The sequence below is a fragment of the Phocoena sinus genome, chromosome 5 (genome assembly GCF_008692025.1).
Source record: "Phocoena sinus isolate mPhoSin1 chromosome 5, mPhoSin1.pri, whole genome shotgun sequence".
Classification (NCBI taxonomy): domain Eukaryota; kingdom Metazoa; phylum Chordata; class Mammalia; order Artiodactyla; family Phocoenidae; genus Phocoena; species Phocoena sinus.
The window spans coordinates 67,922,990-67,949,686 of record NC_045767.1 but is presented as its reverse complement, the minus strand read 5'-3'; the positions used below and the strand labels follow the sequence as shown (position 1 = coordinate 67,949,686).

Below are 26,697 nucleotides of genomic sequence, written 5' to 3'. Positions count from 1 at the left end.
ATCAGGCTTAAATAATAGAAGCATTTCATCAAGCTCAACTGCCCTCTCCGAGTGGGTGAGGGAGTTTATTTCCCTGATATGCCCTTCTGGATGGCATGACTGAGGTGAAAGTCAAAGTTATGGATAAGCAATGGATACCACTCTGGGTCCTCTCTGAATTTCGAGTTGTAATTCACAACAAGGATCATCATTTAAGAAAATAATGGATGACTATTCAGATTTTAGGAATTTTCCTCAAGAAGACAAGCTGTTTGATGAGATGATCTTACTTGATAATCTTTTTTTTTAATTTATACTTCTGGGGCTTCCCTGGTGGCACAGTGGTTGAGAGTCCGCCTGCTGATGCAGGGGACACGGGTTCGTGCCCCAGTCCGGGAGGATCCCACATGCCACGGAGCGGCTGGGTCCGTGAGCCGTGGCCGCTGGGCCTGCGCGTCCGGAGCCTGTGCACCGCAATGGGAGATGCCACAACAGTGAGAGGCCCGCGTACCCCAAAAAAAAAAAAAAAAAAAAAAAAAAAAAATTTATACTTCTGGTTATCACTACACACAGCATAGAAGACATACCCAAGTACCTAAAAGGAGAGGGCACATTTCATATTTACAAACAAATCCTGGTTGCAGAGCAGAGAAGGAGCCTAGGAATGTGTAGCCATGCTAAATAATATGTATCCTATTCCCTCTGCCCATCTCCCACTCATACCTCAGCCACACACTTTTATTCAATAATGAAAATAAATAGTATAAAAAAAGTGCCAACACATTAAACACAGTTTTTATACATCTGTCTTGATTTCCTGAGTAGGGAGTTTATAATAGAAATACAATGACTATGGCCTTCTATCATTTTTCTCTTAACACTTTGATCTGCAGAGTTCCTAGGAACAGAAAGATGGTCTATCAGAATCATTAACTGGATGATGTTAAGCTTATAGTCATGCAGCTAGTAGTTGTTGAGCACCTATAACGTATCAGGGTTTGTACTAAGTCCTGAGGTGGAAGGCGTGATTACCACCATCAGTTTCTCACAGACGGGAATAAAACCGAGTTATGTAACCCCAAAATTGCATCCCACTGTGGTAGAGTGCTGTAACAAAGATGTGGGGACAAAGAAAAGAGCTGCAAGACTCAGATGGGGGTGGTTGGGAAGGCTTAGGATGGTAGAAACTCACACCGAATCTTGAAGGACAAAGTGGAACTTTCTAGATGAGGAGAGAAGGATATTTACCAGCAGTTGGAACTGGATGTTCAAAGATTGCAAGGCAACAGAGAAGCAAGCAGCTAATTATGGCAGGCTCACTGAGGGATCCATGTGAGGGAGAAGGAGCAGATGGGAAGGGTGGGAATTTTTGGCTATATGAAAGTTTAACCCCAAAGGAGACAGGAAGACCTTGGGGGATTTTAGGCAAGGAAGTAAAAGATCATTCTGGCGGCTTAGGATAGAATGAATTAAAATGAAGAGAGTCTGGAGGTAGAAAGAAAATAATTCCAACAAGAAATTACAACAGCGGCACTGGGTATGAATCAAGACATTTCAAGAGAGAGTCTAAAGGATTTGGTGATCAACTGAATGTAAGGGTAACAGCTCCACGGGGGGTTTGAGGATAACTCACATATTCTGACAACCAACTGGGATGGACAGTTATGACGTACTTTATGATACATAATAAAAATGAGTTTTGTGTTTAGGGGAAGAAGGAAGCAACAAATATACTTTTCACAGTGTCGAGTCTGAGGAGCTTATGGTTTATTCAAGTAAAACTGTCCAACAGATCAGAGGTTCCTAAGCTTCCAGATTTCACATACCAGCAAAATTTCCAAATAAACATGAGGGGCCAATTTAAGACTGCCAATTTTTCATTTTGCTAAGTCAGGATACGTTTTAAAAAAAATCTATCCACTGATATCAATATTTCATTTTTATAAAAGGATATTTCAACACCAAAAACTGAGTGAATCTTAATATAAAAGGCAATTTATTAAATTAAATAAACGACTTCATTATAAAACTGCACTGAAATGTCCTTCTTTTAAATTGATTAATTTATTTGGCTGAGACGGGTCTTAGCTGCGGCACACGGGATCTTCACTGTGGCACACGGGCTTCTCTAGTTGCGGTGCATAGGCTTCTCTGGTTGCAGCACGCAGGCTTCTCTCTAGTCGTGGCACACAGGCTCCAGAGTGCACAGGCTCAGTAGTTGTGGCGCGCAGGATTAGTTACCCTGTGGCATGTGGGATCTTTCCTGACCAGGGATAGAACTGCATCCCCTGCACTGGAAGGTGGATTCTTAACCACTGGACCACCAAGGAAGTCCCAAAATGTCCTTATTTTTTTCAGTTCCTCTTTTTCCAACATAATCCTCATCACTGACTTACAACAGACCACAAATTGGCACTAAAACCACTGAAATAGTTTGTACATATAGAGATTTGGGGTTCAATAGAGAAGCGTTAGTTGAAGATCTAGAATCATAAGCATATTATTTGAAATTGACAAAATAGATAATCATAAGTACTATTTATTCACCATCTTCTATGAGTCAAGCACTAATGTAAGGGCTTTACATAATTTCTCATTTCAAAATCTCAACAATTCTGAAAGGTAAGAGAGGGTAGTTCATTTTTACAGATGAAGAAATTGAGACTGAAGATATTAAGTTGCCCGAGATCACAAAGCAGAAAGTGGCAGAGCTAATAGCCAAGATTTCTCTAACTTGAAGTTCTCTGTTTTTAAGTGTGATGTTAAACTGCTACCCTGGAAAGAATATAAAGAATGAGACAGAGCATCAAGGATGGAACTCTAAGGAATATTGACACTTAAGATGATGCTCCAAAAGAAAAGAGCCTAGAAAAGGAAAATAAATAGGGTCACGTGAAACAAAGGAGAGGAAAATTTACAAAAGAAATGTGTTGTCAAAAATTCCAAATATCGGGCTTCCCTGGTGGTGCAGTGGTTAAGAGTCCGCCTGCCGATGCAGGGGACACAGGTTCGCGCCCCAGTCCGGAAAGATCCCACATGCCGCAGAGTGGCTAGGCCCGTGAGCCATGGCCGCTGAGCCTGCGCTCCGCAACGGGAGAGGCCATAACAGTGAGAGGCTCACGTACCACAAAAAAAAAAAAAAAAAAAAATTCCAAATATCATGGAGAAGGTAAATATAAATTAAATATGCATAAAAATCTATATTTATACAAATTGAAGTGAAAAAATTATACATTGCATTTTCTTTTAATACCCTGTTAGTAACACTCATCAGTCCTGCTGACCCTTCCACGTGCTCAGCAGTCACTCAGTTACTAGAATTAGGAACTTACTCTACAACCATGTATCTAACCAATTTTACAAGTTGGAAACCAACCTGGACATCTTTTTGGTACTGGCCCATTGTAAGGGTCTTAATCTGGATTACCTGAGCAGTTGGATTAGCTAGCATTTGAACTCCTGACCCTGGTACTTAAATAAATCTTTCAGGATCAAATCAAACCACATTCAAATTTATATAATATCTCTTATGCAGGATAAGTTCCTCTAACTAGAAAGTTTTTTAAAGTGTAATTTGTAATTTAGGAACTATGGATGTAGAGAAATGTTTGCTACAATCTTATAGTCTGTTCTAAAATTTCGATTATAAAAGCTGCTTCTAATAGGCACAAAGATTTGAAATGCAATTTCAATATGCTATCACCAGGAGGCACTGATACACTGATATCAGGGTTTGAATAATTAAGCCAATACATTGTATAAGTTTAAGACAATCACTTTTATCAAGACCTAACAGAGATTTCCAATCATGAATTCTTTACCCCTTATATGCCTGTCATAAATTATTGCCTCTCAGGTCCAAATTCTTTCTATTTCCCTGCTCTGTGAAAATGGGCCCTTTAAATATTTTCCACTGTCAACTGTACCATGTCACACTTTATCAGTAGAGATTGCTGGAGGGACATTACAGGGGGAAAGGGTTTTGCCTCCTGCTTCTCATGTGCTCACTTCTGCGCAGACTTCTGCAGCACGTGCCTAGTGCCCAGGTCCTACAGCTCAGGCAGCTTCCAGCACCAGGTTCCTATGGTGTGCCCAGCTTCTCCAGAGCCAGGTTCCTGCAGAGTGGTCAGGAGAAGAGTGATACCACCTTTGGGCAGTTTTGTAGCATTGCTTCAGGTGAGATACCACCTCACGAACAACTTTCCCTGGAGCACTAGAGAAAGGCAGCTTCCTGAGAGCAGATTTCCAACAAATTCCCCCAGGGTAGCACCACAGGGACTTTTCTGACATCCAGTGAGGACTGTGCCTTCTGCAGTAGGTTCCAGATCTCAATCCTGGAGTGTAGAGAGGGGCGGAGGAGTGGGAACTCTTCCTTGGGTGATCTTCTCAGCCCTATGGGTAAGGACTGCTCCTTATACCCGTTACACTGTATTCTTTAGAGTTCTCTTTACTTCTCACCAGTGAAAGAGGCATTGCTCCAATCTCTTATTAGAGTTAGTGATTCTTTATATTAAATTTTCCCTGTTCAAGTTACTTCATGATTTTTCTCTCCTGATAATATGCATACTGATAAAATCCAGTTACACTTACCTTTATTAAAATAACCAAAGAAATTAAAATAATAGTAACTCTATAAATTTCAAAGATAATTTAACATCACAACTTTTAAAGAAATAAATAATTCAAATAATACCTTTCCCATGAAATATTAACTTTGCCAGTTCACCATGTTTCCCAAGAGGAAGTCAAACACCTTTTCTGGTGGTCTTTCCTTAACCTTAAATTTCCTCAATATTAAAGGAGGAAAGAGGAAGACAACTGAAAGAATCTTATTGAGAAGCCTACAGGTCTATACATCTCGTCTGTCTTAATCCCACAATGACCCAAAGAGTAAGTGTTATTATTTCAATTTTAGTCAAGGAACTAAGACCAAGAGAGGTTAAATAACTCACCAAGATCATGCACCTAGTAAATGGCAGAGAGGATTCAAAGGCAGATGTGGCTGATTCCAAACTCCTTATGCTTCCCCACAGATGATTTTTTGTGTAACTGGCTCTCTTCTCTCTGACTCAGATACAGAAGGCGGCTCACTGGGACTGAATTTTTAATTTATGCTTTCATCTTCTTTGCTCTCAGAACAGATGCTTCTTCTTTCTGCATGCTTCATACGAAAAAGAAAGAAGCAACTACCTAGAAAGCAGGCAAAAAAAAAAAAAAAAAGCTTTCATGTGTATTTTCCCTCAGTCAAAAAGAAATATTTCTAATAATATAAGAAGAGTGAAATTATACCCTCCCTTTTCTTTTTCCAATCAAAACAGGCTATTTAGGTGGCAATCATATAATTAAACTTTAGCCCTAGAAATACTGGTTTATATTATATTAAATTTAGCATATTTTTCAAGTGTTGAAAGAAAAAAAACTGTCAGCCCTAAATTCTATACTTCACAAAAATATCCTTCAGGTATGAAGGGAAAAAAAGACATTCTCAGATGAAGGAAAACTAAGAGAATCTGTTCCCAGTAGACTTACCCTTAAAGAATGCCTTAAAGAAATCCTTCAAACAGAAAGAAAATGACTTCAGAAAGGTAGAAATAACAATGCAGTAGGTTAAAAAAAAAAAAAAGCAGGGAGGGGGTAAACATAATAGACTATCCTTCTCATGGATTTTTAATCATGTCTGGTGGTTGAAGCAGCAACTATAACACCACCCCAGGGGGTGCTTGATGTGTGTAAAGGAAATAAATTTTTAAATGGGGAGAGTTAAGGGATTTAAATGGAAATAAGGTTCCTATACTCCACTTGAAGTAGTAAAGTATTTTTTCAGTAGATTGTTATTGCAGTTACACACGTTCATTGTAATACCTAAAGCAACCACTAAGAAAACAGTACATCTAAAAAACTGTTCAAGGAAGACAAAGGAGGACCTTTGTATCACATGTTAATGTCTACTAGGAGAACAGACTTCAGAAGAGGCATCCAGCACTCAAGTGGACAGGATGACTCAGTCGCCCAGCCTCGGTCTTTAGCTTCTCTGGCAATTGAATAGTATAGCTATGAACTAGAATGGCCATGGTGGAAGAAATGGACCTTCACATGGGCCTGGAATCCTTCTCACCAATGCTAGTCTAGCTATTGCCACTGCTGAACGTCTAACTTTCCAGTAGCAGAGAACTACAGTGTGCCCCCAATATGGAATAATCTTTCAGTGAGACAAACCAGACTTTTACACTCTGGAAAGGGCTACCCATGCTACCCATGCTTGACCCTGTATTCCAGATAGCACTTTGCCTTTCCTTTCCTGGCCACACTTCCCATCCAGCATCACCAAGGACTCACTCTGGATAGCCAGGTGACTTTCATTCCCAGTCGTTACTGTAAATGGGAAAGTATAGCAACCATGACCTGATAAAGACAGAGTGACCAAGAGGCTCACAACTCACAAATTAAGGATGGAGCCTGGGTCACCCCCACCAGGCAAACCACACGTTGGCAGAAATGCTCATCAATGGGGAGAGGAATTTAGAACTGGTAGTGGAGGCAGGAGGTAATGAATATTACACATGGCCTCAGGACAAACTGCGGTAGCAGCAGCTGGATTTTATCCCAGTAACCTTCTTGTAAGGCTTTCCAATCAGAATTCTCGAGAGGCTGTGCCTGAATGTAAGTGTATCTGAGTTCAAAGGGCAAACTGTAAAGGATGTTTTTGGTACCCATCCACGTCATGTAAACAGGGGTGTCCCCCTTTTCCCCAGCTACTGTGAGCATTGGTTGATAACAGCTCACAGCTACTCCCATTTCTAGTGACTTGCCCTCACACAAACAGGAGCAGCCTCACCTAGAAGGCTATGACCGCCCACCCCTCCCAAGGGAAGAAGACCACTGCCCTGACTCTCATCAGGAGGAAATGACTTGGTTGTACAATTTGTCCTCCACGGTTTCCTGTAGAATCAGATCCGTATTCTGGCTCAGTTTTTTGTTTTTGTTTTTTTTCCTGTCCTATCCTATTGTCCTCAATTTCCTTCACCTGAAAGTGCTTTCCTAAAAAAACAAACAAACAAAAAAACCACTGGAACAAGAATTCCTATCCCATACTCTCCTTGTAGAAACCCCAGCTAAGACACTTGTGAATCATAAAACTGTGCTCTGCTAGACATGCCTTGTAAAACTTGATAGATTCATCAAATCTGAAACTTGAAACCAAATGATTAAATTTAAATCTGTAGATAACACAAACTCTGTATGCATTTCATATTACTTGAGTTAGGAAACTAGAGTTTATGATAAATATAATAAAATATTGTTAATTCAAAAGAGGCAACAAGCTTTCTATTTCTGCTTTGATGATGTCTTTCCAAAATCTTCATTACTCTAAAGGCAGGAAGCATGCAATCACAGAGAGCCTATCTTTCACATTAGTTGTTTTGTATGGTCCAAGAAAACTGAAACAGAGGCCACCTACAAGAAGAAATGACTTTTGAAATAATTTTCACATGCCATAAAATTTATTCTGCTTATAATAAATTATCATTCAGGTGATTTTCCACAAAAGTCCAATTTAAAAAAACATATTGCAAAACAAAGTCACAAATCAGCATTGTACTGTAGAGGGAAATATTTCTAGAAATAATATATAATATTATGGATTCAAAAAACACTAAATTGAGGTAAAAACAAAATAAAAAAGACCACAGAGAATTTAAATCTTAATTGTAATCATAACACTAGGAAACTTGGTGGGTTCAATCCTTCTCTCGAGGACACAGAACAAGTGTATTCTTTTAACTCTGGTTCTCCTAGGCCTTCAAGACTAAAAATTTATAATCTAGGTTATAAAATTAAATTATTTTAAAAAGAGCTCCTATCACCATTAAGAAAAGACTATGTCATCAAAATCCATTGTTCAACTTCCATAGATCTAATGTTTTCAAAACTCATCTTCCATCAAAGGGAGCTTCCAATATTTTGACAAACCATGGTGACAAGCACTTAAATTAACACTAAATCTTTTTTTTATATATATAAATTTATTTATTTATTTATTTTTGGCTGCATTGGGTCTTTGTTGCTGAGCACGGGCTTTCTCTAGTTTTGACGAGCAGGGGCTACTCTTCGATGCAGTGCACGTGCTTCTCATTGTGGTGGCTTCTCTTGTTGCGGAGCATGGGCTCTAGGCACGTGGGCTTCAGTAGTTGTGGCACACAGGCTCAGTAGTTGTGGCTCGCAGGCTCTAGAGCACAGGCTCAGTAATGGTGGCGCATGGGCTTAGTTGCTCTGCAACATGTGGGATCTTCCCAGACCAGGGCTCGAACTGGTGCCCCCTGCATTGGCGGACAGATTCTTAACCACTGCACCACCAGGAGAGTCCAAATTAGCACTAAATCTTAAAACAAATTTTGGTACAGAACATTATGGTGCCCTACATATTGAAATAATGATTTCCTTTAAAGTTCCTTAGCCTATTTCCAAGGCCTCCAAGCTTTGACCCTAACCTGCCTTTCTAAGTTTATCTCTGACTATCCCTACATGCCCCTAGAGACCAACAAAACTGGGCAGTTACTCTTCCCTGACAAATCCCTTATTTTTTCACATTTATTTCTTTACAGAATAACTTCATCATTAGGCTCTGGAAGAAACTGCTTGGGTTCAAGTTTCTCAGCATTATTTTGAAGCAAACCTCAAACATCAGTATCAATTTATACATAATTACTTCATTTTATACCTTTAAATATAAGGGCCGTTTTTTTTTTTTTCAAACACAGCCATGGTGTCATTCACTACCACATCTAAAATATGAACCAAAATTCCTTAATAATCGTCAAATAAGCAGTTGGTATTCAAATGTCCATGACTGTCTTGTACATTTTAAAGTGTTTAGTTTAAATCAGGACTCAAATAAGAATCACATATTGCATTTGACCGTGTTTCTTAAATTTCTTAAGATTTTTCCATGCCCACATTTCCCCCTTTGAAATTTATTTATTAAAAAAAAATAAGATCACTTATCCAATAAAGCTTTCCACACTCCGGATTTTAATGACTGCTTCCCCATGGTGTCTTTTAACATGTTTGTCTGTCCCCTGTAATTCCTGTAAGCTGCTAGTTAAATCTAGAGGCTTGATCTGTTTCAAGGAAAAACTTTGGCAAGAATGCTTTAGAGACGGTGGTATATACTTCTGTCAAGAAGCGTATAATGTTTAGTAGTTTCTCTTTTTGTGGGGGTAACAGCTGTAAATGATCATTTCCTAGATCAACTATATCACTGAGGGTTCACAGAAAGGTGATATTTGCATCCTATTATTCCTTCTTTGTCTACTGGCTATGATAATTTTATAGAGAGAAACACCCTGCTTGATTCTTTCAATGGGAAGAAAATTCTTGAAGATGATTTCTCAGGTAAGAGCTCTGTTAATAAACTGCCCCTAACGGAGAGGTTTGCTGTGCTCATTCTCACCTGAAAGCTAGTTAGAGGACCTTCACGGGTACTGCTGAAAGAGCTTAGTATGTATGCAGTATGGGAAACCCAGTAGACTGGAATCTGACTCCCACCAGGCAAATATAAAGAGCTAAAGGTAAGGTGATTAGCTGTTGATGAATGAACCCAAGGACTGTGGGGTCTGCCTCCACTGTACAGCTTATCAAGTCCAAGGGTACATCAAGGATTCCAGTGCACCAGAGATGGGTCATGACAAAAGAGAGACCTTGTGGAGGTTTATATTATGTCCTACCCAACAGAACCCACTTTGCATATATGGCCTGCTAGACTGCTAGCAACTGAGGAGACAGTAAGAGGGGAGTGCGTCACTTACCACAAGAGAACTACAAGGAAGAAGCTCCTAAACATGTGATGGGGGGCTCTGAAAACCTCATGAGAGAAAAATTCTTCTTTAAACACCTGCTGAACTCAGAAAGTTCAAAGCCATATTAAGTCATGTTAAGTCTTTGGTTAACAAAACAGGCTGGTGGTCCATTATAGTTATGGATTATTTTTTTCTCTTCCACGGTATATATACTTGGCCGTAGACCAAAGTGTTAACTGTGCTTGTGGCTGAGAAGTAGGATCTTTTTCCTACTGAAATAGTTTTATCTTTTCTCCAGAAGTTCCACTATTTTTATAAGAGCAAAAATTAAGTTATAGGGATTTACTGTTTAGGGAATGAATGAGTAAACTTGTCCAGGCAACTAATGGTCTATGTCTTGGCTTATAAACATTTTCGTATTGATTTTCCTAGTGCTCATTCCACTCTGCCCTAGGCTATTTGAAAAGCTGCAGCTAAAACTCATCTCCTGCTTTGACTATTTTCTGCCCAGTCATTTTATACTTCAGCAAAATTCTTGCTGTCCTCTTTAATGGCCTTCTGGGGATGGAAGAGCAACTTCAATAAAAGTACAGTGAATTAAGTGATGGGACCAAGCCATTAACAAAACTCTAAGCTTGTCCTAGACCCTAGAACATATAGTTCTAGTATAGCCCCTCTAGCTTTTAACATATTTCTATGCATATTATTTAATTTATCTAATAGGTGTTTACACTTATCAAATACTTTTTCTGCATCAATTTAAAAAGTCATATTATTTTCTTTCTCTTTATTGTCTGTTATTATGGTAAATTCTCTGGTTATATTTTCTTATGTTGAGATCTGGGATTACTGGGATAAACCTGATCTGAATAATGAATTATTGTTTAATAATCAAATGTTCGATTGGCTAATATTTAATTTATAATATTGAAACATGCATTAACAAGTGAAATTGGCTTATCATTTTCTTTTATTGCCATTATCTGATATTGGAATCAAGATTGCACCAATCTCATCAAATAAGCTGACAGTGCTTCTTTTCTGGAATAAAATTTCTAAGAGTTTTTCCTTGAAAATTTAGTAGAAATTCCCTTCAAACAGACGGGGGCTACAAAGTTTTGGTGGGAGGGAGGTCCTTTGCCACCATTTTAACGTCTCTACTGCTTATCGACCTATTCAGTTCTTCTAATTTGGACACTTTATATTTTTCCAAATAGTTAATGACTTCTTATAAGTTATCAGGTAAATTCTTATATAGTTGTTCATAACATTGCTTTTGATTTAAAATATGTTATATTTGTAGTTATTATTCTTTTTCATTGCATGTTTCTGTTTTCATTTTGTTTTTTCTTTTCCTTGCTCAGACTTCTAGTTTTGTTGATATTTTTATTGTTTTTAATTATTTTATTAATTTCTCTTTTATTGTTATTAATTCCTCCTTCCTTGTTTCTTTCCGTTTATCTTTTTGGATTTTCTCTGTTACATTTTCAACTTCCTGAATTGAATGTTTAGCTTAATCATTTTCGAACTCTCTGTGTCCTGTTAAATTTACTTGAAACTATACATTTCTGTCAAAGGACTGTGTTAACCATACCTTAGCAAATATGACATATGAGGCTTTATTGTTGTTTGAGTTGTAAAACTTCATAATTCCCTTCATGATCTCCTTTTTAGCCCCATGACTGTTTATTAATATAAAACCTGACATTTAAGATTATGTAAACCACACTCATTTCCTTTGTTAAAACTTCTAACGTCAATCAATTATGGTCAGTGAATGTAGCCCACATGATATTGATTCCCTGGAATTTACTGAGGCTTCCTTTATGGTCTAGTAAATTTTCCATGAGAGAACATTTTGTAAATAATCTGTGTGATCATTTGTATTCTCAGTTGCTTCAGTGTTGAGTTGTGTTCTGTGCTTATGTGTGTCTGTGTATGTGTGTATCTTTTGGGAGACACAATTCAACCCAGTACATATGGCAAAAGGGGCTTTGCAGATGTGATTAACTTAAAAATCTTGACATGGGGATATTGTCCTGGATTATCCAGGTGCCCAGTATAATCACACAGACACACATAGACACAAACACACACATAAATACATACATACATACATCTATGTATATAAAATAGTTCAAGCTTTTTTATTACATTACTCAGTTCTTCTATGTCTCTAGTTTGTGTTTGTCTGATTTATTTGTCAATTTATGAGGGGGGCATGTTAAAATCTCTTGCAACATATGTTGATATATCTATTTATCCCCACCATTATGCCATTGTTACTTTGTATATTTTGAGGCTATATTGTTAAAGCATCTACATAAATGCTCACTATACCTCCTTGCTGTATTATTTTCTTTAACATGCTCCCCACATAAATTGACCCTAAGTGGCAATTGATCAGGGAGGGGGCAGCCATTACTGGCTATGGCACAGGTAGCACATCAGAGGCAGTCTGGATCTCTAACGGCAGCCAGTCCAACACAGTTCATGTGCTGACCTTCACCAAACACCCCGCCAGCCCCTCTTGCTCCAGCACTGCTCCCCTCTGTGGCAAGGGTGCTGATGCTGGGAGGGGAAAGAGCACACACTTAAAGGGAACTGAGCCAGCTGAGGCCAACCCTCAGGGCTTCTGCTCCGGCAACATGGGACCTGCCCCTGCCTCTATAGAGTGGTGACAGCCACTAACCAAGGGGAAGACCCACCTCACACCTGGATCTGGCCCTAGCCACTCCTTCTCCAGCCCCAGCTCCTACCAAGGTGATAGCTGCCAGCACATCCTGAGGAAAGATGTGACTTGTGTTCACACCAAATCCAGCTCTCCCACCAAAGACCCTGGGCACACACACACTGTATAAGGATGTTCTCACCTAAGGACACCCCTTTAAGACCGGCATAGGTAACTGTTGCACCTAATTTCACTGAGAGAGAGAAAGTTAAGCAAAATGAGAAGATAGAGGAATTTGCCTCAATTGAAAGAGCAAGAGAAAACCCGTGAAAAAAAACAACTAATGAAACAGAAGCAAACAATTTACCAGGTAAAGAATTCAAAGCATTAGTAATAAGAATGCTAACTGAACTAGGGAAAAAACAGATGGACACAGTGAGAATTTTAACTAGGAGCTAGAAAATAAAAAGAACCTGTCAGAACTGAAGAATACAAAAACTGAAATGAAAAACACACTACAGAAAACTAAACAGTAGACTAGGTGATACAGAAAGGCACATAAGAGATCTGGAAGATAGAGTAGTGGAAACCACCCAATCAGAAGAGCAAAAAGAAAAACAAATTTAAAAAATGAGAATAGCTTAAGGGATGTTTAGGCTAACATCAAGCGTACCGACGTTCACATTATAGGGGTCCCAAGAGGAGAAGAGAGAAAAAAGGAGATTGAAAATGTAATTAATGAAATTAAGCTACATGTAGCACTTGTTACTTAAAAACACCTTTTCTTTTGACTCTCTTGTTTGTATTCTGTGAGTACTACTATATCCAAATCACTTTAGGGATTCAACCTACCCATAAGGAGGAGTAAAAATGAAAAATTCCTCATAAAAGAAGAGTTCTGAGAGGAAAAGCAATTTGAATTGATGTCTACCAAGCTTTTCTTCAGACAGTTTAACCTAGTGAATGCTTCTTATACAATTAAAGAGGAATTGAAGGGAATCTTTTTTCTTTAAAACAAATTACTTCCAGTTTGGTAGGGTATTTATTACTCCAGCTCTACAAAATTAAAAAGCGTAATTACACACACACTCATTCAGAAGCCTAAATAATGAGACCCCCAAGAACTGCTAAAGAAAGACAATGAGCCAAACAATACATATGCATGGATTAGAACTACTGGAACCACTGGGTCCAGAATATAAAAGAAAAACAATATCCTCAAAGAGATAAAGCAGGAAGTTTGGGATTGACAAAAACAAAAACAAAAACTGTAAATCACTATATTGTACACCTGTAACTTATTATATGATATTGTACATCCACTATACATCAATAAAAAGAAAGTGAAAAAAAGGAGAAAAAAAAGAAAAAAAAAATATATATATATATAAAAATTATCTAAGATTTCCTTCATGTCCTCTTTCGTTTATCTCTCACCACCAAACATAATTTGTGCTATAAGTATTTGTAGTACACATGCTGGCTCAATATACTTTTTCTAAACCACTTCATTGAAATATTATGGCACATTACAAAAAGCTATATATATTTAATGTATATAATTCTAGGTATTTAGAAATATATACATCCAAGAAACCATCACCATAATCAATGCCATAAGCATATCCATCACCTCCGTAAGTTTCCTCCCACCTTATTCATCTATCTATCTATCTATCAAGATCCTAACATAAGATCTACCCTCTTAGAAAAATTTTAAGTATACCATATATCATTTTTTTAAAAAGTTACAATAATCAAAATAGTATGATACTGGCATCAAAACAGACATAGACCAAAGGAACAGAATAGAGAGTCCAGAAATAAAACCCATACATATAAAGCAAAACTGATCTGTAACAAAAGTGCTAAGAATACTCAATGGGGAAAGGATAGTCTCTTCAGTAAATAGTGCTGAGAAAAACTGGATATCCACGTGCAAAAGAATAAACCTGTGACCCTTTTCTTACACTGCACACAAAAAACAACCCAAAATGGATTAAAGACTTAAATGTAAGACCTGAATGCACAGAACTCCTAGGAGAAAACATAGGGAATAAACTTCTTGACATTGACTTTGGCAATGATTTCTTGGACCTGACAATAAAAGGACAGACAACAAAAACAAAAATAGGCAAATGGGATTACATCAACTATAAAGCTTCTGCACAGCAAAGGAAACAACAAAGTCAAAAAGGCAACCTGTGGGATGAGAGAAAATATCTTCAAACCATATATCTGATGAAAGCTTAATATCCAAAGTACATTTTAAAACTCCTTCCTATAATTCAATACTAGCAAAAACAAACAAACAAACAACAACAGCCTTATTTAAAAACGGGCAAAATACCTTAACAGAAGTTTCTCCAAAGAAGACATACAAATGGCCAACATGTATATGAAAAGGTACTCAACATCACTAATTGGGGAAATATAAATCAAAACTACAATGAGAGATCAACTTAATATTCTTATTTTAGAGAGGGGCCATAGTTTTATTACCTGTGCATATGATAGATAACCAGATCCAATTCTCTCCTGATAGCCAAGTTCACAAAAGAAAAGGATGTTATTCCCTAACAGGAGGGCAGCAGAAAGGAAGGCAGCTAGGGATTCTGGGATCAGCCTGTCTTGTATTCTTTAGGCTTTTTCAAGATACACCTTCTATCTTCTTGTGTGTTGAATGATGAGCAAAGTTGAGTACACTCTGCACACTCTGAGCATTTTATAACCATGGAATTATTTCTTCCTTTCCAAATGGAACTTTATGGTCTCTGTGCCTCACGAGTGAGCCAGCTTTGAATGAGCATGGACTAGGAACCAGGAGACCAGGTTCTAAATATTCCAGCTGCCACTGAACTTTAGACAAGTGATTTAACTTCTCTGTAAAATGAGGATAGTGATACTTCACCACAAACACTTCTCATGATTATTTTAAGGATCAACTGAGATCACATAAACACTCAAAAAGCCTAAGGTGTATCAAGGAACCTTGTGTAGCTCTAGAAATATAACACTTGGTATAAAATGGAAAGTGTAATATTCCAGCTGTTAAATGATGAAGAAATGTTAGTCATAATTTTTTTTCAAACCCCTAAATAATGAGTCTAGGCAATGCTCATCAATGATTACTAAGATCACACACACAAAAAGAGAAACAAACAGACATTATTCATGTATTCCTGAAAAAAAGACCTAAATCAGATCAAACCATCAAGCCAAACCTCTAGATAAAATTGCCTGTGTTCAGGATATACAGGTGGCAACAATACATGTTAAATGACATCACAAAGAAGCAATCATCAAAATCCAAAATTCAAGAAACTCTACGAGAAACCGCTTTGTTTTTTTTAACAATCTGCTAAGGGAAAAAAGATTGGGGGAGTTTACAGATTAAAAGAAACTTAAGAGACATGTGAGAACCAAGTGAATGTGTGAACATTGTTTGGAAATTGATTCAAACAAACCAAGATTAAAAAACCATTTTGGAGACAATCAGGGAAATCTGAACACTGGATATTTGTTGATATTAAGGAACTGTTGTCAGTTCTTTAGGTGTGAAAGTGGTATTGCGGTTATGTTTTTAAGCAATTCGTTATCTTTTAAAGAGACAAACAAATATTCATGGATGAAATGATGTAATATCTGGGAGTCTCCTCAAATAACCAGAAGGTGCGGGGCAAATAGAAGTGGGTGGGGACAGACATGAACCTCCTAGTGAACATACCCAGACAACAAATTAAAATAAGGAAATTATAAGTATAGTATATAAGGTATACAGTAAAAATCTGTTTTTAGGAAATCTTGAACATGCCATGCTCCCCGGGGAGTAAATTAATACTCCGCTATCACAGTCATAATTTACACTATCACAAGTTCTAACAAGTGCTTAGGAGTCGAAAACCATAAAACATGGAAACATTATTACTTTTAACACTAAATTTTGAGGTTTTAAATATGCATCAATGAGAGGAGTGTCTGTTTATCTCCACTGTAGACTAAACAGTTTCAGGGATACCAAAGCCTTTTAATTTGTACTTTCTTCCATTTTTTTCAAAATATAACTGGAAAGATGGGCTTTATCTTTTGAATCGTGAAGGAAATCTTGGGAGTTCTTGTGAGATTTATGCTCACTAGCCATAACCCTCAAAAAACAAAGTGTTCTCAGGATATTTTTTAAAAACTGGTTTGTGGTGCTCTATTTGTTCCTCAGGTTCCCAGACCCTTGACCATGCATGATACGGACACATTGCAGCTGCAAATTATTTGCACTGTTTGAGTCCAAAAAATATTCATGCTGCTAAAACATTTGAAATGCTAGATTTCCAGGAAGAAAAATGAAGGCAAATTACCAGCCAATATTTCTACTTTTAGCAGATTAAATAACCATAATATAATTACTAAGACTTCAAAGCATCCACCCTTACACACATTTCCTAAAAGTATATATATAATACTAGAAATTTTTGGAACAACCTTTTACATGGAAAATAAACACTCAGCTTCTGAAGTCCTCAATAACACATAGTCCTCCTAAGTAAACAAACACCTTTGGCTTCAATTCTTAAAGCCCACAGCAGTTTAAAAGTAATTCTGTAATCAATGATCCAGACAAAATGATAAGAAAATCCCAGAGTCATTCCATCTCAGCCACATGACTCTAGCCTCCTTTCATTAAAGGATGGGAATCATGTTAGTTTGCTAGAGCTGCAGAAACAAAGTACAGTAAACTCAGTGACCCAAACAAAAGAAATGTGTTGCCACACAGTTCTGGAGGCTCAATGCCCAACATCACGGTGTCGGCAGGGTTGTTTCTTTCTGTTGGCTGGAAGAAGAAACTGTCCCATGCCTCTCCCCCAGCTTCTGGTGGTTTGCTAGCAATCTATAGCATTCATTGGCTTGTAGAAGCATCACCTTGATCTCTGCCTTTGTCTTCACATGGCATTCTCCTTGTGTACATGGCTGTGTCCAAATTTCCCCTTTTTATAAGGACACCAGTCATACTGGTTCAGGGCCCTCCCTACTTCAATATGACCTCCTTTTAACTAATTACATCTGCAACAGCCCTATTCTAAATAAGGTCACATTCCGTGGTGTGAGAGGTTAGGACTTCAACATATGAATTTTAGGGATAAACAACTCAACATATAACAGGAATTAAGATAATTTATTTGTTCAGATGGTATACAAACTCAATTATCCAGGACATACAAAAAGAAGAAAAAAAAACATTCAAATTAGAGAGGACCTCTACATATCAAAGTTGTACAGATCTATTTCAATAATGCATTTATGCACACATTCAAGAAAACTTGTTGAATAATACTAATGATGTAAAGACACAATCAGGGATAAAGGAGCTCACATGCTATTACGGACAACCTGACACAGATGCCCTGCACAGACAAATAATATTTTAAATGTTTATTCAATACTTATTTAGTGGCAGTGGAAAGAAACATATCCTATTAATAAAATTATATATTTTCTTTATTCCAAAATCATTCATTAAAACTATAATTAACATTTGCTTTTGGGACTTCCCTGGTGGTCCAGTGGTAAAGAATCTTCCTTCCAATGCAGGGGACATGGGTTCAATACCTGATCGGGGAACTAAGATCCCACATGCCGCGGGGCAACCAAGCCCGTGCGCTACAACTATCAAGCTCATGCACCTCACCTAGAGAGCCCACATGCCGCAAACTACAGAGCCCATGCACTCTGGAGCCCACACGCCACAACTAGATAGAAGCCCACACGCCGCAACAAAAGATCCCACATGCCGCAACGAAGATCCTGTGCACAGCAACTAAGACCCAATGCAGCCAAATATTAAAAATTTGCTTTTATTTGGAAAATTCTTCCTGTTCACAGTTTTCCATCATTCACAATTAAATACTGTGAATAAGTCATACTCGTTAAGGATCAAGGTAGATCACAAGACTCTAGTTACAGCTAATTGTTCAACAATATTTATTTGAAAGATCTTTTTCCTCTGGCTATCATGTTGGCAAAATAGTTCCTCCTTTCTTGTAGTTCCTGATCTCTTTTCAGTTTTCTTTTGCAAGTTTCAAAGTGGATGAAGTCTTGGGAGGCATACTTAAAGATTCAAACTTTAGATAATACAAAAAAGCACTTATTCTCATCAAATAGCACTGCCCAATTCCAGAATTTTAGATGTCTATGTGTGCCAACTTCAGGGAACTGTCACTGGCCGGTTTCAGAGTGGGCGGCACAACCCAGTGTACCTGTGTATCCCAAAGATATTACATAGGAATAAAGAGCACCTGGGAGGAACCTGTTTAAAATTTCCAGTTGTTGGCCCCGTGTAGTTAGAGGTAGAGAGCAGCAACAGTATGCATTTTTCTGGTTGTGTAAGAAATTATTTATGGAACTGTTACATGATGAACACCATACTTCCCATTCATTCCGGTGAGATTTTAGTATTTCCTTTTGAATTGGAGCCCCAGGAAGTGTTTGATGTGCACCTTAATTAGTTTTGCAAACTAGTAGAGGACATGACCACATAAATCAGGGAATCTCAAGACTGGACACACCTTGTAGGTGAAGGAAAAATCCAGAACATCGCTGGGGTCTGTCTTTCCCCAGGTTTATGCAGTTGGAGAATCAACTGTCGAGTTGTGCACAGACTCTGGAATCGATGTCTGAGCACAAATCCCAATTCTCGCATTAACTATGTGTGACCTTGGTCAAATCACTTGACCTTTCGGTATCTCTTTTGCCTCTTGTACAAAATGGTAATAACATCAGTGCCTGCTTTGTGGAGTCTTGTACAGATCAAATATATTAACACCTGTAGACTGTTTAGAACAATGCCCGGCACATACCAAGCACAAATGCTAGCTATTATTAGAAGTTTGTAATTGAACAGTGAACTATTTTGTTGTGATGTTACATGTTGATTTGAACTTCAAACAAGTGTATTTCTTAGCGGGCATGGAGTGGGCAGTGAAGCAGCTGGGCATACATTCTACTCAATAAGCTTCCTAAAAGGCAAACACTGCTCTCTCTCTCCAGGGTAGCTCCACCCACCAGGAAGATGCTCCCTGACCATGCTGATCCTGTCCAACAGGTTTCAAAAAGCACTTTGCTAAACAGAAGAGAACCACCCAGCGTCCTGGAGCACACTCAGCTTACTGAGCCAGGCTCTTACTTCTTCTCAGTTATTCTACCAGACATCTATTAGGGATCTTCCCTCTAACCCCTGCTGATGGAGGGAAGATAAGGATCAGTTTCATCGTTGTGTTGGTGCTGTTTAACCTGAAAGCATGTGTGTATGGGTTTCTTGACATTAGACACAACCAAAAGTTACAAGAACCTGAGACACATTTGTAACCAGGTCTGAAACCTCAGAGCCCTCAGCCACCCTAAGACAGACCTGGTCTGATCACTCAACAAATGCTTATATCAGGAGCTGTAAAACAGGAAAATAACTTTGGAAACCATAATAAAGAGGCATAAGTTATAAATTCCATAAAATGAACCGAAGTTCATGCAAGGTAGAAGAGGGAAATTACCATGTAATTACTAGAGGGAGTAAACAAGGGAGAGGAAAGGGACTAAGGTTTAGAAAGAATTCTACAGAGGAAGCATTTGACCTGGGTCTTGAAGAATGTGCAACAATGATTTGCAGCTTCTTATCTGCCCTAAGAGAGGTGAGGAATAGACCCATTTCCAACATTAAAAATAGCTGTCACTGTAACGGTGACTACAATAGAACCAGGTTTACTAGGAAGAGAGTGGCATTAATGGCTTGAAAACAAATTCAGCCACTCACTCACTCACTAATCCCTACACACTCATCATATACAGAGTCACTAATGCAAGGAAAACAGACTATCGAAAAGGCACACATACGTGATTATCTGATTGGACATGAGCACAGAATTACAAGCTGCGTGGCTAGGAATAAAAGATGAAAATTTATATTGTGAAACTATTCAAACGCAGGATAGCCTAAGCTTTCAAAACAAAGTGTTGTTCATTTTTCTCAGGTGCAGGAAATGTCTAGTCCTGTAGAATTCCTGAACTAGGTGGGTCTTGCAGAAAAGGTAGGGGGATGGAGCAGGAAGGAAACTTTTTTTTTTTTTTTGCGGTACGCAGGCCTCTCACTGTTGTGGCCTCTCCCATTGCGGAGCACAGGCTCCGGACGCGCAAGCTCAGCGGCCATGGCCCACGGGCCCAGCCGCTCCGCGGCACGTGGGATCTTCCCGGACCCGGGCACGAACCCATGTCTCCTGCATCGGCAGGTAGACTCTCAACCACTGCGCCACCAGGGAAACCGGAAAACTTTTTTTTCTCTTCTCATTTTCAAGTTCCTTACAGCATATGTCATAGGAACTACTCTCTCAAGACAGGATCCAGCCACACATGTAATGCCATCCCAAGGCAAATGTACATGGCTTTCAGTTTATTTGATATTTGGTATTGTCTGTATTCCCTTCCACAAGACCAGGGAAGTCTCCCTAAAATGAAACCAAATGAAAGCAAACAAAATTCTCCATATTCTTAGAAGGTATCAACAACTCTTTGTTGACTACAGGAAGAGTCCCAAATTCCTGAGCTTGGCTTTTAAACCGATCCAATAATCTGATCAGACCCTTATCTTTATCTCCTAATTTGTAGAGAAAACTCTCCTGACCACTCCTCAATTGTATTCTCTCCTCTCCATCCGCATATTTATTTTTTCCTTTTTTACCTAAATAATACCCATTCTTTAAGTTCCAACCCATGCCCCTCCTCCTGTGACAAGGTCAGCTATTGTCCTGAGCCTTACATAGAAAGAGAGGGTAAAGCCTAGGGAGGGTTGGTTCCCGGAAGAGTGAAATGCTTCTTGAGAAGAGCTTTCACTTCATGAACAGCAGAGGTCTGGGCCCTCTTCCCATGTCTCACCAGTGTCCCAGGTTATGGCAGGGCCTCTCAGAGGTGGGTGTGCATAGGTACCTCGCATACTGAGCAAAAGGCCCGATGGAATAGAGCAAGAAAAGACTTCAGGACTGTGGGTAATGGATCCCCTGACCTTCAAGGGGCCACAGAGCAGGTCAGCGATGACCATGAAAAACTAAGACCAGAAGTCGTCTTCAGAGTTCCTGCACTTCTTCAAATAGAGAGGGTTCCTTAAAATGATTGAAGATGGTTTTTCCCCACAAATTCTGTGGGTAGGGGTTAAACCTATTAAAGCTGATTTTAAAAAATTAAGAAATACGAGATTTGTCACACCTGAGGGCAACAGAGCACATTCATAACTTTGTTCTATTTGGTTTCTCTTATTCTTTTAAAGTAGATTCCTCTCTTCATCTTGAATACAAAATGTTTCCCATTTCTATGGTAGTCTGTGATATGTAAATCGCCACATAGCCAAATCAGATAGCAAGGCAAAGGTTACTGGGTGTGTCATTATGCTGAGGACGCTATTACTCAAAGATAAATGAAAAGCACCGGTAGGCTCAGTAGAAGGAAAGCGGCAGGAATGAAATTGGTATGAATCTCTCAGTTCCTTCCTCTGATGTCATCCTGTACATCTTTATGGTTCGTCAGTCCCCTGTCTGACTGTCCTCAGTCAATTCTGCTGTATAGCAATGGCCAAGTTCTTTAGTATATATCAGAAGATTTTGATAGTAAGTGGCAGGTGGGAGATACCTTAATTACTACGACTTAATTATAAAGTGCCATGTGACTATGAAAGCAAGACTTAACCCAACTCTCTTGAATGTTTAAGCAGTTAGTTAGCAAACACCAAAACACTTTTTGTATTTCCAACGAGAGTGCCACTCTCTGCCCCCAGCCACACTGACTCTCACCTTGCATGAAAACTTCAGTGTACCCCACACACATTCTGAAAGCAGAATTGATCAGCCTTGAAGTTAGGTGGACATACTCCTCCAGGAACGAGGGATGCAGAGTGGGTGAGGGGCCGGAATCTAGCCTCCGCTACTGAAGGTGTTGTATCAGACAGCTGAGTTAGTGCAAGAGTAACGGGGCCTATGCAAACTTGTAACCAGCCATGTATGTTGAATGCCGCTCATCCATCAAGGGAAAATTATTTCAACCAAACTCTCTGCTATAAATATTTTCCCAGATTTATTGAGGAATAACTGACAAATAAAATTGTATATATTAAAAGTATACAACATGGTGATTTGATATACTTTGTGAAATGATTATCACAATCAAGTTATTTAATATATCCATCACTTCACATGGTTAACTCGTGTGTGTGTGTGTGTGTGTGTGTGTGTGTGTGATGGAAATGCTTACGATCTAATCTGAGCAAATTTCAAGTATATACTAGTCACCATGCTGTACATTAGCTCCTCAGAACTTATAACTGAAAGTTTGTACCCTTTGACCTATATCGCCTCATTCCTCCTCATTTCTCCTACCCCCTAGACCCTGGCAATCACCATTCTACTCTGTGTTTCTGTGAGATTGATGCTTTTTTCTTTACTTTTTTTTTTTAGATTCCACATATACATGATACCATACAGTATTTGTCTTTCTCTAACTGGCTCATTTCCCTTAGCATAATGACCTCCAGGTTCATCTACGTTGTCACAAATGTCAGTATTTCCTTCTTTTTAGGGGCTTCATAATATTCCATTTTGTGTGTGTGCGTATATACATACATACATACATCTATATACACACACACATTAGATTTTCTTTATCCATTCATCTGTCAAAAGACATAGGTTGTTTCCATATCTTGGCTATTGTGAATAATGCTGCCATGAACATGGAAATGAAGATATCCTGTTTTCATTTCTTTTGGATATATACCCAGAAATGGGATTGCTGGATCATAGGGTAGTTCTATTTTTAATTTTTTGAGGAACCACTACACTGTTTTCCATAATGACTGTATCATTCTGAGATTTTGAGAATGATATTTAAGCTAAGTGCTATAGACTAAATGATTGTGTGTCCCTCCCATCCCAAATTATGTGTGGAAGCCTTAATCCCCAATGTGATGGTATTTGGAGGTGGGGGCCTTTGGGAGATAATTAGGTTTAGATGAGGTTATAGAGTCTCCACAATGGGATTAATGCCCTTATAAAAAGGGGAAGAGACCAGAGCCCTCCTTCCTTTTGCTAGGTGAGAACACATCAAGAAAGCAAGCCTCTGCAAACAAAGGCTCTCACCAGACAGCAAATCTGTTGGCACCTTGATCTTCAACTTTACAACCTCCAGAGCTCTGAGAAATAAATGTTTGTTGTTTAATCCACCCAGGCTATGCATTTTACTATAACAGCCCAAGCTGAATAAGATACTAGGTAACTCCCTCTGGATGGCTGTTGGTTCTTCCTAGGGTCTTTCAGATGCCATCCCTAAGGTACAGAGGTTACTTATACATGTACTCAGATAACACTGTTTATACTGAAATAATTTTAAATTACAGACTATAAAATATTAGGGTGTTGTTTTCTGTGTATTCTTTGCCAATAATTGTTAATATACACAAAACTGATAAGTTATAACTAGGATAAATATCTATTTTAAAGATGAGAAAACTGAAGCACAGAAATCTATTTACTAATTTTGTGACAATTCTAAGCCTTAGATTTTTCATTTGTATAATATGGTCATTGTGATAAATACAAATGATAAGAGATGCAAACTTCTTTTCTCAGTGCCAGGCATTCAGGAAGCATTCAATGAATTATAATTTCAACATTCTAAATGAAATATAAATGAATTTTTGAGCCCTCACTTTAATATCTGAGAGTATTGCCTCTAGGCAGTAATAGAATTTTACTCTTATACAAAAGTTTAGCAATCATTTAAGACCAATTCCTCCAAGAAAGAAGCTTAAAGAAGTTTTTTACTTTCCTGAGATAGCACAGAAAATCTTACTATAGCTAAAGCCTGACAAGGGTCTAATATTGGCTGATAAAACAGGACTAGCACATTTATGAATTATATCCTCTTTATGTTTTATCTAGCATAACTATACTCAATGTACGACATCCCAAGAATGTTCTATCCCCCATACCTGTGTTTCTTAGAAGCCATCCAAAGCATCTTACTATAGCAGCTTGTTCATTTCTCTCTGGCTATTTTCATTATCCTCCTTTTGGTGTTATGTCAGGAGATACATGACATCATTCTAGAGGGCTGCCTTGTGGCTCTATCTCTGGCTTTAGTCCACAACTTTCAGTCCTGGCCCAATGCCAGGTTACTTCTATACTGATGCACCAGCTGGCAGGAAACCAAAGTGTTTCTAGCCCTGGGGACTACAAGAGACAAAATGAAATGGGGATGGCAGTATAGAAACCCAAAGTCAAAGGCTCCCTTCCAACTCTTAGCCCAAGATTCAATTTAGAAGGAATATGTACAATCATGCCAGTAGACACTGGGAATTTTACAGAGTATGCTGGGTAATTTCTGGCCTTTCCATAATTTCTGGCATGAACAATGCATTAAAAGAATACTAAATTGGGCTTCCCTGGTGGCTCAGTGGTTGAGAGTCCGCCTGCCGATGCAGGGGACACGGGTTCGTGTCCCGGTCCAGGAAGATCCCACATGCCGCGGAGTGGCTGGGCCCATGAGCCATGGCCACTGAGCCTGCACGTCCGGAGCCTGTGCTCCGCAACGGGAGAGGCCACAACAGTGAGAGGCTCACACACCACAAAAAAAAAAAGAATACTAAATCATCAATGATTATTTTCCCATTCCTAAAACTCTAAAATCCAAACTATTTTTCCTTAAAGTCTTAGATTTGAAATGGATATTAGAGGTTTTAATACAGTCTCCCAAACAACATCAACTTTTTATAACACTCCCCTCAGGTGGCAGCCAGCTACATGGTTTGACAGATCCAGTTATTAGAAAGTCCTTACTTTCATTCAATAAAATCTGCCTTTCTATAACTTTCAGGTGCTGGTCAGAAAACCAATCCTAAGACCACAGCATTCCAAAGTTGGCAAGCGGGAATTCCCTGGCAGTCCAATGGTTAGCACTCAGCGCTTTCACTGCCGTGGGCCCAGTTTCAATACCTGGTCAGGGAACTAAGATTCTGCAAGCTGCACAGTGAGGCCAAAATTAAAAAAAAAAAAAAAAAAAAAGGAAAAAAAAACACGTTGGCAAGAATCTCAAGACTGTTCTGCTCTCTAGAATGTCCACAATCAAATTAAATCTCCTTATCACATTACAACCCATATTACTTAGCTTTTTCTGGATAACCAATCATCTCCAACATCCTGAACAACAAATATTTATTATCTCTCATCTGAGTAATTCTTCCACTGGCTGGCTCAGATGTGGCTGGATGGTCTAGAGTGGCCTGATTCACATGTCTGGCAGTTGTCAGGCTGTTGGTTCTAGAGGTGACCTGAGCTGGGACAGTTTGTCTTTGCTCCACATGGTATTTCATCCTCTAGTAGCCACTCTGGGCTTCTTCACATCATTATCTCAGGGTTCCAAAGAACAATACTTTTTCAGCCTCTGATGCACGCTGTTTGCTAATATCCTTTTGGCCAAAGCAAATCACATGAGCGTACTGGGCTAGAGAGCTAAGTTCATGTCCTTCCCAGAACCTCTTATTCGGAAACAGGATTACTGCAGTTGTAATTAAGTTAAAGTGAGGTCACACTGGAATAGGGTGGGGCTTTGACCAACAGGACTTGTATCTTCATAAGAAGAAAAGAAGAAACATAGAAACACACAGGGAGAATGCTATGTGATGACCGAAGGGGACCAAGGATTACCATCAACATCAGAAGCTAAGAGAAAGGTATGGAACAGATTCTCCCCTGGAGCCTTCAGAGAGAGCATGGCCCTGCCAACACCTTGATTTCAGACTTCTAGCCTCCAAAACCATGAGAGAAAAAGTTTCTGTTATTTTAAGCCACCCAGTTTGTGGTAGTTTGTTATGGCAGCCCTAGGAAATGAATACACATGGCCAAGCGGAGATTCAAGGGACAGAGAAAAAAACATCACCACTACTTCTACTAAAAAGAAGAAGAGAAACGTCACTTTGCAAGGTGACACGCACAGGGATGGGAAGAATCTGCAGCCACATCTTCAATTTACCAGAAAGCCCTTCAAGCATACGACACTTATATCCCCTTCTTTGACATCCTTTCCAGGATAATTCCACCCAGTTCCTACAACAAGGTCTCAAAACTCCTTCCATGTAGGCTCCTTTCCTGTTGTATTACAAATTTGTCCATATCCCTCTTAAAAGGTAGGGCAGTGATTTTACTGTACACTCCGGATGTTTTCTCTTGA

At 38.8% G+C, this 26,697-nt stretch overlaps 1 protein-coding gene across 5 annotated transcripts in view; it reads right to left on the bottom strand.

The window, feature by feature from the left end:
• Positions 1 to 26,697, bottom strand: part of GRXCR1 (glutaredoxin and cysteine rich domain containing 1) — a 335,749-nt gene that overhangs the window by 263,481 nt on the left and 45,571 nt on the right. For all 5 annotated transcript variants that reach the window (XR_004350089.1, XR_004350085.1, XR_004350087.1 and 2 more), the window contains exon 4: positions 4,932 to 5,169. The gene's annotated coding sequence lies outside the window, so the exon portion shown is untranslated. The remainder of the gene's footprint in view (positions 1 to 4,931; positions 5,170 to 26,697) is intronic.